The sequence below is a fragment of the Cyanistes caeruleus genome, chromosome 6 (assembly GCF_971803275.1).
Source record: "Cyanistes caeruleus chromosome 6, bCyaCae1.hap1.1, whole genome shotgun sequence".
NCBI classification, from domain to species: Eukaryota; Metazoa; Chordata; class Aves; order Passeriformes; family Paridae; genus Cyanistes; species Cyanistes caeruleus.
Window position 1 is genome coordinate 50,742,436 of NC_141706.1, and position 12,407 is coordinate 50,754,842.

The 12,407-nt window shown below is 35.4% G+C and overlaps 1 long non-coding RNA gene across 1 annotated transcript; it reads right to left on the minus strand.

The window, feature by feature from the left end:
- Nucleotides 1–1,616: 1,616 nt before the first annotated feature.
- Nucleotides 1,617–6,301, minus strand: LOC147652681 (uncharacterized). The gene is made up of 2 exons (XR_015288069.1): nucleotides 4,182–6,301; nucleotides 1,617–2,413 (listed from the first exon to the last, which is right to left on the minus strand). It is a non-coding gene; the product is annotated as an uncharacterized LOC147652681 (long non-coding RNA).
- Nucleotides 6,302–12,407: the final 6,106 nt, after the last annotated feature.

Here is a 12,407-nt window from a genome sequence, read left to right on the forward strand (position 1 = left end):
TAGGCCTTTCCTGCCAAGACGTTTTCTAGCCAGGTCACACAACATGTGCTGGTGCATGGGGTTCCTTATCTTCTGATGTAGAATTTAGCAATTTCTTTTGCTGAGGTTCATGAAGTTTTTGGCAGCCCCTTAATTCTGCCTGAGGTCCTTTTAGATGTTAGTACAATATGGTGGATTTTCAGTCACTTCACCCTGTTTTGTATCAACAACAAGGCATCTGCATTTTCTCTGTGGAGAACTTCTGGAAGGTACTTCCAGAGAATATCATCTCAAAATACAAGTACTTGGAATGAGCTGTTATTTTCATACTCATACTTGTTACCTCTACTGAATGTGTTGAAAGCCAAATGACCAACTACTTGGTACTTGCTAAATGTTAAATTTCTATATAGCTAAATACAAGATAAATTTATGTACAATGAGTCAGCCTTTCTTTTGATCCAGAATTAATATTTTTGAGTGTTCCCTATGACTCACTTTTTCTACAAGTGTTCTTTCCAGAAGTCTTAGATAGCTAAACAAGCTTTCATTAGCATGCATGCACTGAAGACAAAGGTAAAACTTACAAGCTGTGGATCAGAATCTTATTTTTCAACTGTCTCCAATTTCACCTGAAGACCTTCAAATTTTTTACTTAACCAAATCCCCTTTCCACTGAAAACCATCCATTTTCCTACACTATTCTTACTGTGTTTAAACATTTAACTTCTTCCACTCTACTTTTGGTAGACTCTGCTAACTCATGAAATGCTACCCAGATACAAACTCATTGCAGTTATCTTTCACAAAAGCTGGATGTCATGTGAGCTTGCATTAAGTGGTTGAATAAAGATGCATTGAGAGGGTGGAGATGCACACTAGAGAGGGTTAATGGAGTGAAAAAAAAATAGATTTCTTAAAATATTCAGTACAAGTTCACCTCAAAAGGAATCAGTATTTAGGTATTTGTCTCAACTCAAATCCAGGATATCCAAAATCCAGAGGAATGAATACTAGCAGGAGAGGTCCATAAGCTTTTTATTTTTAATTTTAATTTTAAAAGAACATAATAGAAAAAAGCCCACACATTTTCTAACAGTGTTCTTATCCTCATAACTATTTCAACATAATGAAAATATTTAAATATAAAATATCTGGACAGGTGAATGAAATCACTATGAGATTAAATGAGGCATTGATTTTAAAAAAAATATTTAGTCTATTTCCACTGCATGAAATTCCAGAACTTTTGATTTAGAATTAAATTTGCTGTCAAATTGAAAGGATTTTTTAGAAGATTGTTTTAGAAGAAAACTATGAAAGTACAAGAAATATGATAAATTGATTAAGTCAAAACAAAACAAAGCCACTTCCCAATATTCTTTCACAGAAAACATTGATTTTTATTTTTTTCTCTCTTTTGATACCATTTTGGGAAAACAAAGAAAATAAGTTGACTATTCTGACCCTCTTCACACCCAGGGAAATAAAACTCCCATACTTTTGTTATGTTTTACATTCTTCATTTATTCAATGGTATTATGATTACACATCCAGAACTTTTTAATTTTTCAGGTGCTGATTAAAAAAATTAATATCTAATCTATATTTTTTATAATCTATCCCCTTTCCACACATTTTGTCATATTCTCTCTTTTTTTTTTTTTTTCTTTCACAGGCCTAAAATACAGATCTAAAGTACTGTGCATTCACTACTTCATTTAGTAGGAATATGCAGCTCTGAAGGAAAGTTATACAAGATCAGTAGCTGCTGATCTCAGAGAGAGGTGTCAAACTCTGAAATGCCACCCAAGGTATTTGAGTTTATGCTATTTATGTCCCATATATAATATTTCCATCTTTGGAACAGTGCTGTCATCTTTCTTCTAAAACCATTTCACACATGCACAGGAATTATTATCAGAAGGAATGAGTATGACCATGAGGTTTCACTGGCTGTACATCCTACTAAACAGAATTTCAGAAATTTGTGCTATAAATTACAAAAATGATTTGTCATTAACTTGTGCGCTCAAAAGTCAAAGCAGACAAAATATTTAATGCCTATTTTTTTGTTGTTGTTGTTGTTTGCTTGATAGTTACTTTTAAGACAAAAATTTCCAGGGTTTTACGGTATGGTAAATTATCCCCACAAGAAGAGCTGGAAGTTAATGACTGTATTAAAAAAAAATCAACATATTACTGACCTGGAAAAAGTGAAATAATAAATAAGACTTTAGAGGATGAGGAGTTAGAAACAATAAAGTGTACTGGCTTCATCTTTCTAATAGTTTAAGAATAGTCTGCTTCACACTGATGTTGTTCAATTTATCATTTTTCACTTAGATTAGATCAAGCACTTCCAGGTTATGTAGGTTCCAATAGCACTTTGAACTGGTGTCCTGTCATTTTGTACCCAAAGATTATGTGAAACCTGTTAGATATAGAATGAAAACAACAGATAAAAGATGTTGTGGTCTAATAACTCTCTACTCTACACACTTCTAAAGCTTATACCAGGTTCAGATTTTGCTTACAAGCTATCCCAGAGTTCATTAATCATTGGGTGGAAAATATGTGTAAATGGAATTAAATTAAATAGTCTCACAAACCCTAATTATTATGGGTGATTAATTTTCTATTCTAGACTCCATTAAGTGCCTTTACAGATATTCTTTCTACACACCCAGGTTTCTAATTTATTTCCCCCTTTGCCTTCATGTCCTAACAGTGCAGGGTCGTGCTAGGATACTCATTAGTTTTATGCTAGCAATTCTGCCAGGCAGCCTCAGAGGCATCAGCATCACCTCAGAAATCATTAACCGAACTGGTGCTGCAATCTAAAACTGACAAGCATAGAATAATCATTTAGAGGCTGAAACATGTTCTTCCATAAATGAGCATTTTGGAGGAAAAAATAAAAACGCTTGTGTTCCAGTTATTCTCTGGAGACAAAAAGGTGATCTTAATAAATCAGACCTGAAGACATTTTTGTATGTATCAGCTTGCCGTGTCTGAAAAATAGCATCAAGCTTTTCAGACCCGTGATTTATATTTTGCTGACAAAGTCTAGAAACATTGAATCACCATGTGGCAGCAAAGATGCTGGATCTGGTTCATAATCTGACACTATATTGGCTGGGCCTGATGACATTATTTGCATACTTGTCATGATATGTTTCACTTAAGTTGCCTGCTGCCTCCCTTACCAGAACTATTTATGAGGCAATTGCTCACAAGAACAACATGAAGAATTTGCATGGTCATATATATGAAGATTCATCTGAAATAACTAGCATAGTTTTGAGGGACTTTGAATCATTAGGGACTGATTGGATTAGTGAGTCATTGGGGGAAGCTCACAAAAGACAGATAAAAATATTTGGGAACAAAATGAGATATCTTGTTTGGCTTAGTGACTTGGCCCTCCAGACTCCCCATTCTCTTTCTGACAAACAGAAACAGCTAATGTTTTCCCTTGATCATTTACCACGGATACATATATCCTTTTAAACACCTTTCTCTTTCTCACTTTTTCTCCTCATAACTCCAGCTCCATAGTACTGCTTTATAATCATGTTATCATGTTTCCTTTTCCCAGTTTGCTGAGGGATGAGAAGACAGCTATCCACTGGTCCACACCACATTTTCACTATAACACAGCCACACATTTATCAGTGTTAATATAAACCAAAATAAGACTTTTTGAGATAATGGAGGGGAAACTTGTCTTCACTAACCACCACAGTGAACACTGAATTTACTGATAATCTGTCTGCCTGTAATGATCAGGCTTAGATTCTTTATATCATTAAAAAGATGAGTGAACCAAGAGCTTTTGTGTTCAAAATGCTGATGGAAACAACCTTAAACTCCACTGATTACAGCAGACTATATATATTTTTATGAGGTGCAAACCAGTCAAGATACAAACATCAGCAATCAGGGTCTTCATGTCAGCATACACCTCATCTGTGTCTCCATTGTGACTCACGTTTTCATCTTAGTTAGGTGTCCTGGTTTAGGACAAAATCTGGGAGAAAACCTCCAAATGGGGTCCCTCTAGTAAACAAATTCAAGCTGCCCCTCCCCCAACTGGTTTGGGAAAATATTTCCTTGGAGAAAAGTCAAAAAAACCTACTTATTTAACAAGTAAAGTATTCACAAGCATTAAAAAAATGAATAATATTAAACAATAAAACCTCTTGCTGTTCGAAGAGATGGCAGATTCAGAAAGTCCTTGCCGTGGGGTGCAGCTTGGCTCGCTCAGTCTCTCCTCAGTCCCTGGTGGCTGGAAAGTGCTGAGGCCCGAGCTCTGCTGGGCCACAGGCCTGAGCTCCCGAGGGCTGTCTGGGTTTTCAGTCCAGAGCAGGTTCAAACAGTTCCAATAAAAAGAAAAAAACATGGTCTAGGGAATCTCTCTGCCTCAGCTAGCTAAATCTAACTACAAAGCAAAAGAGAGCTCTGACCCGCTGTCTGTCCGTGCTGCAGACAGCACAGTCCATGAGAAGGAATATGGAGGAGTCAGTGTGGTTTCTGCCAACAAACTGCAGCTTCTCCTCCCCCCTTCACTCTCAGAACCTTTCTCTGAAAGGTGCAGAACTCAATATCCAGCATAAACAACAGACCACCAGGGATACAAGCATCATAAAGTCACCCCAGGACATCAAGGAATGCTAAATCAGTGAATTCAATGTGGTTCACTCTGCCTCAAAGCAGGTTTTTAGGCTGAACATTTGGGAAAACAAATTGCAAACATGATGCTGATTAGCTTTCATTGATCCTGACAGGTCTGATCCTGTGATCAGACTTAAACTTCTAAGGCTTGGTTCACCTGTGTACAGCTCGGTGTCCAGAGCCAATTGACATCACCTGAAGTGTCTAGGACATATTCTTGGGGTTTCTGTGACACAACTGTTGCAGAACATAAGGAAGAGCTAGGAAGAGCTTCCATAGTTATAGAACCTATGGAAGAGCTCCCTTCAAGGGAGTAGCAAAAGGAGGATGAGTACCCAAGGACAACTCAATGTGAGGAAAAAAAATTACATCAACTAACATAGTGTTAGGCAACATTACCTACAGACCATGACTGTGCTGGCTATAGTTCCCTTAGGTCATAATGTTTTCTGTGCCTCAGTTCTCCATCTGAGAACTAACTTTAAACCAACTGGGTTTAAAGCAATACCTTATGAAGTAATAGAAACACTAAAATTCATCAGGCAGACACATCCAGGTGTGGTCAAGGAATATATAAAGATAGCTGGAAGAATTATTTGATCTAAGCAAAATTGTATGTCCTGAGCTAAATAATACATTACACAAAGGATTTTGACCTCTCTGGTGTTTATTTTTTTTGTCTGAACTCTGCTTTGTTTCCTAAAAACTACAATATGTTTTCCCTTCTCTTTTCAAGATTCAGATTGTCTCTAACATTGCTTTTAATGGCACTGCTTGCAGAGTAAAACAATTCAAAGAAATAAATGAGGCAGAACACTGGCTTGTAAGAAAGGATACTCATTATGAAAGTTGTTCTTTTGCTCAGAGTGGATCTCAAAGCTTCCTGAAAAATGTGAGATTACTATTCAAAATCCAAAGTTTCTAAAAAAAAAATCTTCTACTGCTCAGATCCTCAGTTCCCATGAGAGATGCACAAATGTCACTATTGAAACATAGGCTGATTATACTGAGGCTAAGGTAAACTTCAAAAGCACAGCATCATACATTTTGTGAGGATCTTTTGTAACTCTATAAAAATGCCATCAGAAAATTGTTCTATTTGGCAGCAGTTTGAAGATATGGTCATTTTATCTAGAATACACAAGAAAACAGCTGGGTAAGCTGTCTTTATCAGACAAGACAGATAAAGGAATAGCACTTAAGGAAAGAGTGAAAAAGGGGACTTTGTGACAAATTGATTTTCATCTCCAATTATGGCTCTTTAGAAAATATATCTCTCACAAAGGATTCAAACAAGCCTCTTAATGCAGGTAGGTATTGCCTTCTGGTAACTTTACATTCATTTGTGCCTTCATTAGATGGCTTTAATACTGAAGTGGCACATACAAAAGTTTACAAATGTGCTGCTGTCAATGACACTTTAAGACCTGTATCGCAGCCCTCTCAAAACACAAGTTTTATAACTATGCTACAGTGTTCTCTGGGAGGCCTTTTGAAGAAGCAAGTCTATATATGCTTGCTGGAAAAATGTGGCATCTTATTAGACTAAATGTTTAAAAGTCTAACAAAGTCTTCCAGGTAGAAAATTCCTGCAGTGCACTGCAAAAAAAAAAAAAAAAAAAAAAAAAAAAAAAGTAAAAAGAAAAAAAAATTAAGTTTCAGGTAACATGGGCTTTACCTTTCTCCCTCTGAATAATTTTGCTGAGTGAATTATGCCAAACCATCTGCACAGCCTTCAGCTCACACAGAAAAGAGGTGGAGAGGAATTTCAGTAATGGTGCCAAAGAGAGGATTCTCATTTTCTTTTATATGCCACAGTGGATTTCAGAGTTATCCACAAACACACCCACATCTTTATTTTGTCTCTTAAAATCCTGTATAAGCACTATTAATGAAAAGAAGATTTAGTATATTAAAATGTAAATTAAATGAACTTTGGCAGAGAATTCCTGCAGTACTTCTATCATTACAAGTAATAATTAGCTTATGAGCTGAAGTAGTGGTTTACTAAAAATAAGTAATGTTTAGATGAAGGGCTTTAATCTGACATGTCATATTCCACTTCAAGTGTAAGAATAAATGACTTCAGTTTCATTTAAATGATTTAGAAGCAGCATCCAGGCAGAGATCTTGAATATAATAGCTATGCTCTTTATGAAGCAGCAGTAGAGTTTTAAATAAAAAAAATCTGTCTAAATCGGTATATAACAGATAACAAACCTGTGACAATTAGCAGTAGCTATGTGGAGTGCTAAGGTGCAATTTTCTCTTCCTAAGTAGGACACACAGCATGTTTCACTGGAATTAAGAAGTAGAAGGAGCCTAAAATTGTTTTAACTCTTTGAACAAGATTTTCAATGGTTGTAATATGGCTTCCATTTGATTAAGGTAAAGGAGGCAAATGAAGCTTTTTGACTCTATAGAGGTGGGTTGGAAAAAATCATTAACCTTTTTCCACAGTTTTAGATGAGTCAGACTGGAGATACTGAAAACATGATATCTGGGATATTTTGACAATTTAATTGAGGTTTGCTTCAGATTTTCAGTGGAGCAAGGGTTATTTGATTTAAATTGCTCTGTCTGGCAGTACTTTTTTTTTTTCCAAAAAATACAGTAACACTTCCCTCAAGATGAAAAGGATTATTGTATCATTCTCCTTCATCTGGTCCTTATCCAAAAATACTTTAACCTGTCCTGGGGAACAATTACCTGATTTTCTCACTTTTAGAGTAGGCTCTTGCCCTCAGTACTCTGTATGTTTTTATTGTTTACCAACAAAAGCAATGTAATTTGGCAACTCTTCCCTTAAGTAGTCTGTGACTAGAGGTGAATTAATTGTCAACACAAGCTTTTAAAAATATTGTTTCACTTTAAAGGATAAAACACCCATATTCCTCTCATCTATAAGAGGCATAGATATAAACCAAGCAGGTCTGGAAGCTTCTTATATGAGAAAAAAATGGATTTATCTATTAGATTTTTTTGAAGTATCCTCTTTTTAAGTGCCATAGTGTTTTAGCTCTTCTGATTCCTTGTTTCTTGATTTTAAATGGGGGCAGAAGTTTTTTAGGTGGCAGAAGGCAAAGAGCAAAATCCTCATCATAGTAACTCAGCCATCATCTCATTCCAGTCCAAAAGCATTCACAAAGTCAAGACAAAGTTTGTCTTCACAATTTTCTTACCCTCCATGAAATTTAACCATCTTTATATGACAAGTATCTCAATAACTAGATATTGTGTTCATAAATTATTATGGAACAGACATACTCATATTGAGAATGTTTAATGGAGCTGAATTGTTTTCATAGAAGATATTACTGCGAACATGAAGTTGTTCTCTTCTCATAATGTATTCCAGTCTTCTTGTCTGTCTTACAACTCATTCTGTGAGCACCACCTTCTTTTGGTAATTTGTAATTACTGTTGAATTTTGGAACATTATGTAGTGAGAAATTAAAAATCAAAGTTTTATTTTTTCTCTCAGAAAGTGATGATGCATCAATAATTCATTCTATCTTTTCAGATATATCAGTTTCTAAAAAAACTGTTCTGAATACAATTTCAGACTGAAAGTAGAAAAGAATTCCCTTTTTATCCTTGCCTGATATCTGAATAGGTGCCTATCCCAGGAATTAGAGTAAGGACATTAAACATAAGAACTAGATGTTCAAGCTCTAGGAGAAGATGTTGTTCATGTCACCCTGGATAAGTGCCCTAACCAATGCTTCTTCTTCCAGAAGAAAATGAATAAAAAACCTGTTGGTTTTGTACGCAAGTGGCATTAGAATTCTGTTTACAGTGCAATTTATTTCTGTGAAATAGTAAAAACATCTAAAACATTTCATTTTGGGAAGCTGTCTATCTGAGGATTATTTTATTATCCTAAGATAAAATTGATTTAAACAATGTATTTGGCTAGGGAAAAATAAAATCCAAATCCTTGGAGTCTCAGGCAGTAAAAAAATCTACATGATTTTCAGATCAGCCACAAAATCAGTCAGAAAACAAAAATCCCAGTCTTTCATTTTGCCACACGTTGGTCTTGTTTTGAAAGAAATCAAGTACTAATTTTGGAACTGAGAAGAATCCAATTTTTGAGCCTCCATGTAGTAAGAACACAATTTCACAGCAAGATTTAGTTCCTTTCTAATATGTCACACATACATTCACATTAAGTTTTGCTTAATGCTTCCCTTCAATCGTATTGAAGGAATGTGTGAACTTTACTGAGTTTACATTAGAAAACCATACTATATTTATGAGTATCTTGTTAAGGAGAAGTGAGCACAAATCTGAGGATTCTGTTGTAGAGTGGAAAGTTTAGGAGAAAAGGCAAAATGAAGAAAAATCCCCTAATGGAAAAATCACCTGTCAAAAGAGCTCTGCCAAGGAATGTTCGTAGCATGAGGCTTGATGATGTTGTTGTCCACAAGTTATATGTATAAACAGCATCTATGAACCAGAGATAGGAAAACCAGCAATGAAACAGAATCAGCACTTGGACAAAGAAATGTAAACACACATAAATCCATGAAGGAAAAAAACTGTTTAAAAGTGAAAAGACTAGTATCCCTTTGAGACATGGAGACAAGCTTTCTCTTAGCACCACAAGCAAGTTTTCAGGCAGAGCCAGCTGGCTTGACAAAGACTCACTTCATCACTGTGTAGGCTGCTGCATGGAAAAGCCTGGCCTGACAGCAGAAGAATGAGGCTCAGACTTTATTTTCAAAGTCTACCAGATTGTAGCCTGCTTTAGCTAAATCTGGACCTATCATAAAGCAAATGGGAACCCTACCAGAGATTTAGGGCTGGGATTCTATTCCTCATCAGTAACAGGATAATATTGTTGTAAGTATTATATAAGTATAAAAGTATATAAGTATAATTATATAGTTGTTGTGTTATTTTATATCATGCTGTACAAGCAGAGAAACATTGCAAATATTTTAAAAGTCACTACTGACTAGGATATGTTTGAAGAAGGCAGTGCAAGAAGGTGCTACTAATTCTTATAGAGTATGTGGTTTCCCATTTGACATAGTCCAGTCCTTTAAATTGTACTACTGACTATAACCAGTAAAAGAGATATGTGCATGTGAAAGAGCAAGGCACTCATACTTTGTGAAAGGGCAGTGAGTACAAGAAGCATCTGTGTAAAATCTGTATCTGCAAAGAGCACTGAGTTTTGGAAAAGATACACGTGATGAATAGCATTATGTCTTTCTGAGTATTTCATGCAGATTCTGATAATTAACTCCTCCCTCCATCACTTCCTTTCACATTCCAAAAGCAGATCTGCACTGAGAAATGCTATGGGAAAATATACTTAATTTTTGCTGTGAATCTGTGGAAGAATCCAGTTTCTTCTGGGCTAGAGTTTGGGATTTCCTTGTAATGAGAACACTTAGCTCTCTAGGGAATTCACAAAGTTTGAGAATATTTTTTTATTTCTTTTTTGAAGTCTTTCACCTAGACTATCTCAGGACTTTTAGAAATATTTTCAATGCAGTGGTTACTGCTTTCTTGATACATAAAAATAACGCCATTAACTAAAGCAGGTGCCTCATGTATGGAGATTAAGTCTCCATACATCCATTTTATTTCCCCCCTTAAAATCCTAACAATCTCCAAAAACTTAAGCATATGAATCCCTTCTGAACTTGCAATGCAATATTCACAGATTCAGAAGCAACCTAATTATTTTGCACATTCTGTGTTTACTATTATTATTTATTAACTAATAATTAGGGTCCATCTAGGTGTTATCAATGAAAGTCTTTCCCTTGTATCATTGTGTGAGCATGGTAGGTGACTTTATTTTTTGTGAAGAAACTTCAAGTACAAGATAAACCAATACCTGTATAAAACACTTGTTCTCCACAGTCCAGGGATATCCCTTCCATTACTGAGCTTTGAGAGCCCAGTGCACAGTACTGCAGCGCTTGTGCTCCAAACTGGAGAGGGAGCAAGGAGGAACAGTAGTGAGGGGGGAAAAAAGGTTCCTCCTGGCCTGGGGCCAAATCTGTCCCACACTATGCTGGACAGTAGGAGTTCAAGATTAATACCAGTTGGGAAGGGGATTTGGATAAGAAGGAAAAAACCTCCACTTTCTCCTTCAGGTGGGATTCATATACACTGTGCACAACTAGAGTAGCAGAAAGGGATTTAACTTGAGCTGAGAATCTGATCATTAGGATCTCAGAAATAAATAGCATATTCAAACAAAGAAAAAATGTTCCTCAGCTGTTTTCCCCACTGTTTTTTCCTCTTCTTTCCCAAAAAAAGCTCACCTGTTTTTACTTAAATAACTGGGACCACTGTTGAAAACCAGAAGGAAAAATATGCAGCATGAAAATAAAAATCCTAGTCTTCTGATTTGCATGGAAAGAATAACATAACAAAGACATGATCAATAAGTCAGCGAGGAGCAAAAAGTGAACAGGGGTATAAAAAGGCTAAATTTAAGCAAAAAAATTTTGATAACCAGCATTAGATATGTATGATGCAGATGTCACCAATTATTTAATGACAAGTTAATGGGATTTACAATATATACTGTAAATCTCTAGACCACTGAACAGGAAAACTGCCACAGATTCTATCTCAGAGTAAAAGAGGGAAAAGAATTTACATGCTTCTGACACTGTTTATGATTTCACAGGAAAAATAAAATACTAAAAGAGAAGAGAAAAGAAAATGAAAACTCCATCCCTGATGTGGAATTTTCAAACAGTGGTAAAGTTAGTAGAAACATACTTTTCATATAATAAAAACTATAAAAAGAGCTCATATTTTTTACTCTTGATTTTACCATTAGCTTCCAATTCTTATTTCGATTTCATCTGGTTTTTTTAACTTGAAAATCTCACCTAGGGAGATTCGGAAATAATTGCTAAACACCTGAAATGTTACAACCATTTAAATAGCATGAATATAATTGCCTGGGTTTATTTTGTTAAAATTAAGTTTAAAGAAGATCTTTACTTAGTGTGCAGTGAGGCCTCTCTATTATACCTGCTAAAGTTAATAACACTGTTAAGGCTAGATAAAAAACAGAACAGTAACCAAAATTGTCAAGAAATAAGAAGGAACAACTGAATCACTACAGCTTTCTATGCTTAAGTGCTAACATCCTCTAAAGTGTACACATTTAAAATAGTTAAAACCTCAAAGGTTTCAGCTATTCAAAGAACTGACCAAGCCTTATTTTGAAAATGTACAAAATATTCCTAGATAAACTCTTTTACCTGTTTAAAGACTAGGACTGTAAATTCCATTTATTTGTTTAGTGCTGATCACTAAATAGACTGGTAAAAGTACATAAACATAAAAATATATAAACATATATCCAAGTAAATCCCTTGTAGTTAGCTGCAAATGAGTCATTGACAGTCAAGTCATGGGGAAGCAGTATTTATAGAAGCTGCAGGACATGGGGTTATGAACGACTTGATGGTAACACTTATAAAAAAGTCCTGTTAACTGTGGTTCCAGAATGTCCACTAAAATAATATATCCACTAACCAAATGCTGTGTAAGAAATTATTTTCAATAGTAACCATAGATTGAAAAATCCCACACCCAAAAGATTTGAGTAGAAGAGATAAAAAGCATAAATTATGGACAGAGAATGAGGTGCTGGACAACTAATCAACTGCAGTTTGGGAATTTTGGTCATGATTTAGTAACACCACTGTGGTGGGAATTGTATTGCATTGTTTGAATGTTATTGCTGCTTGAAAAGTCCCAAT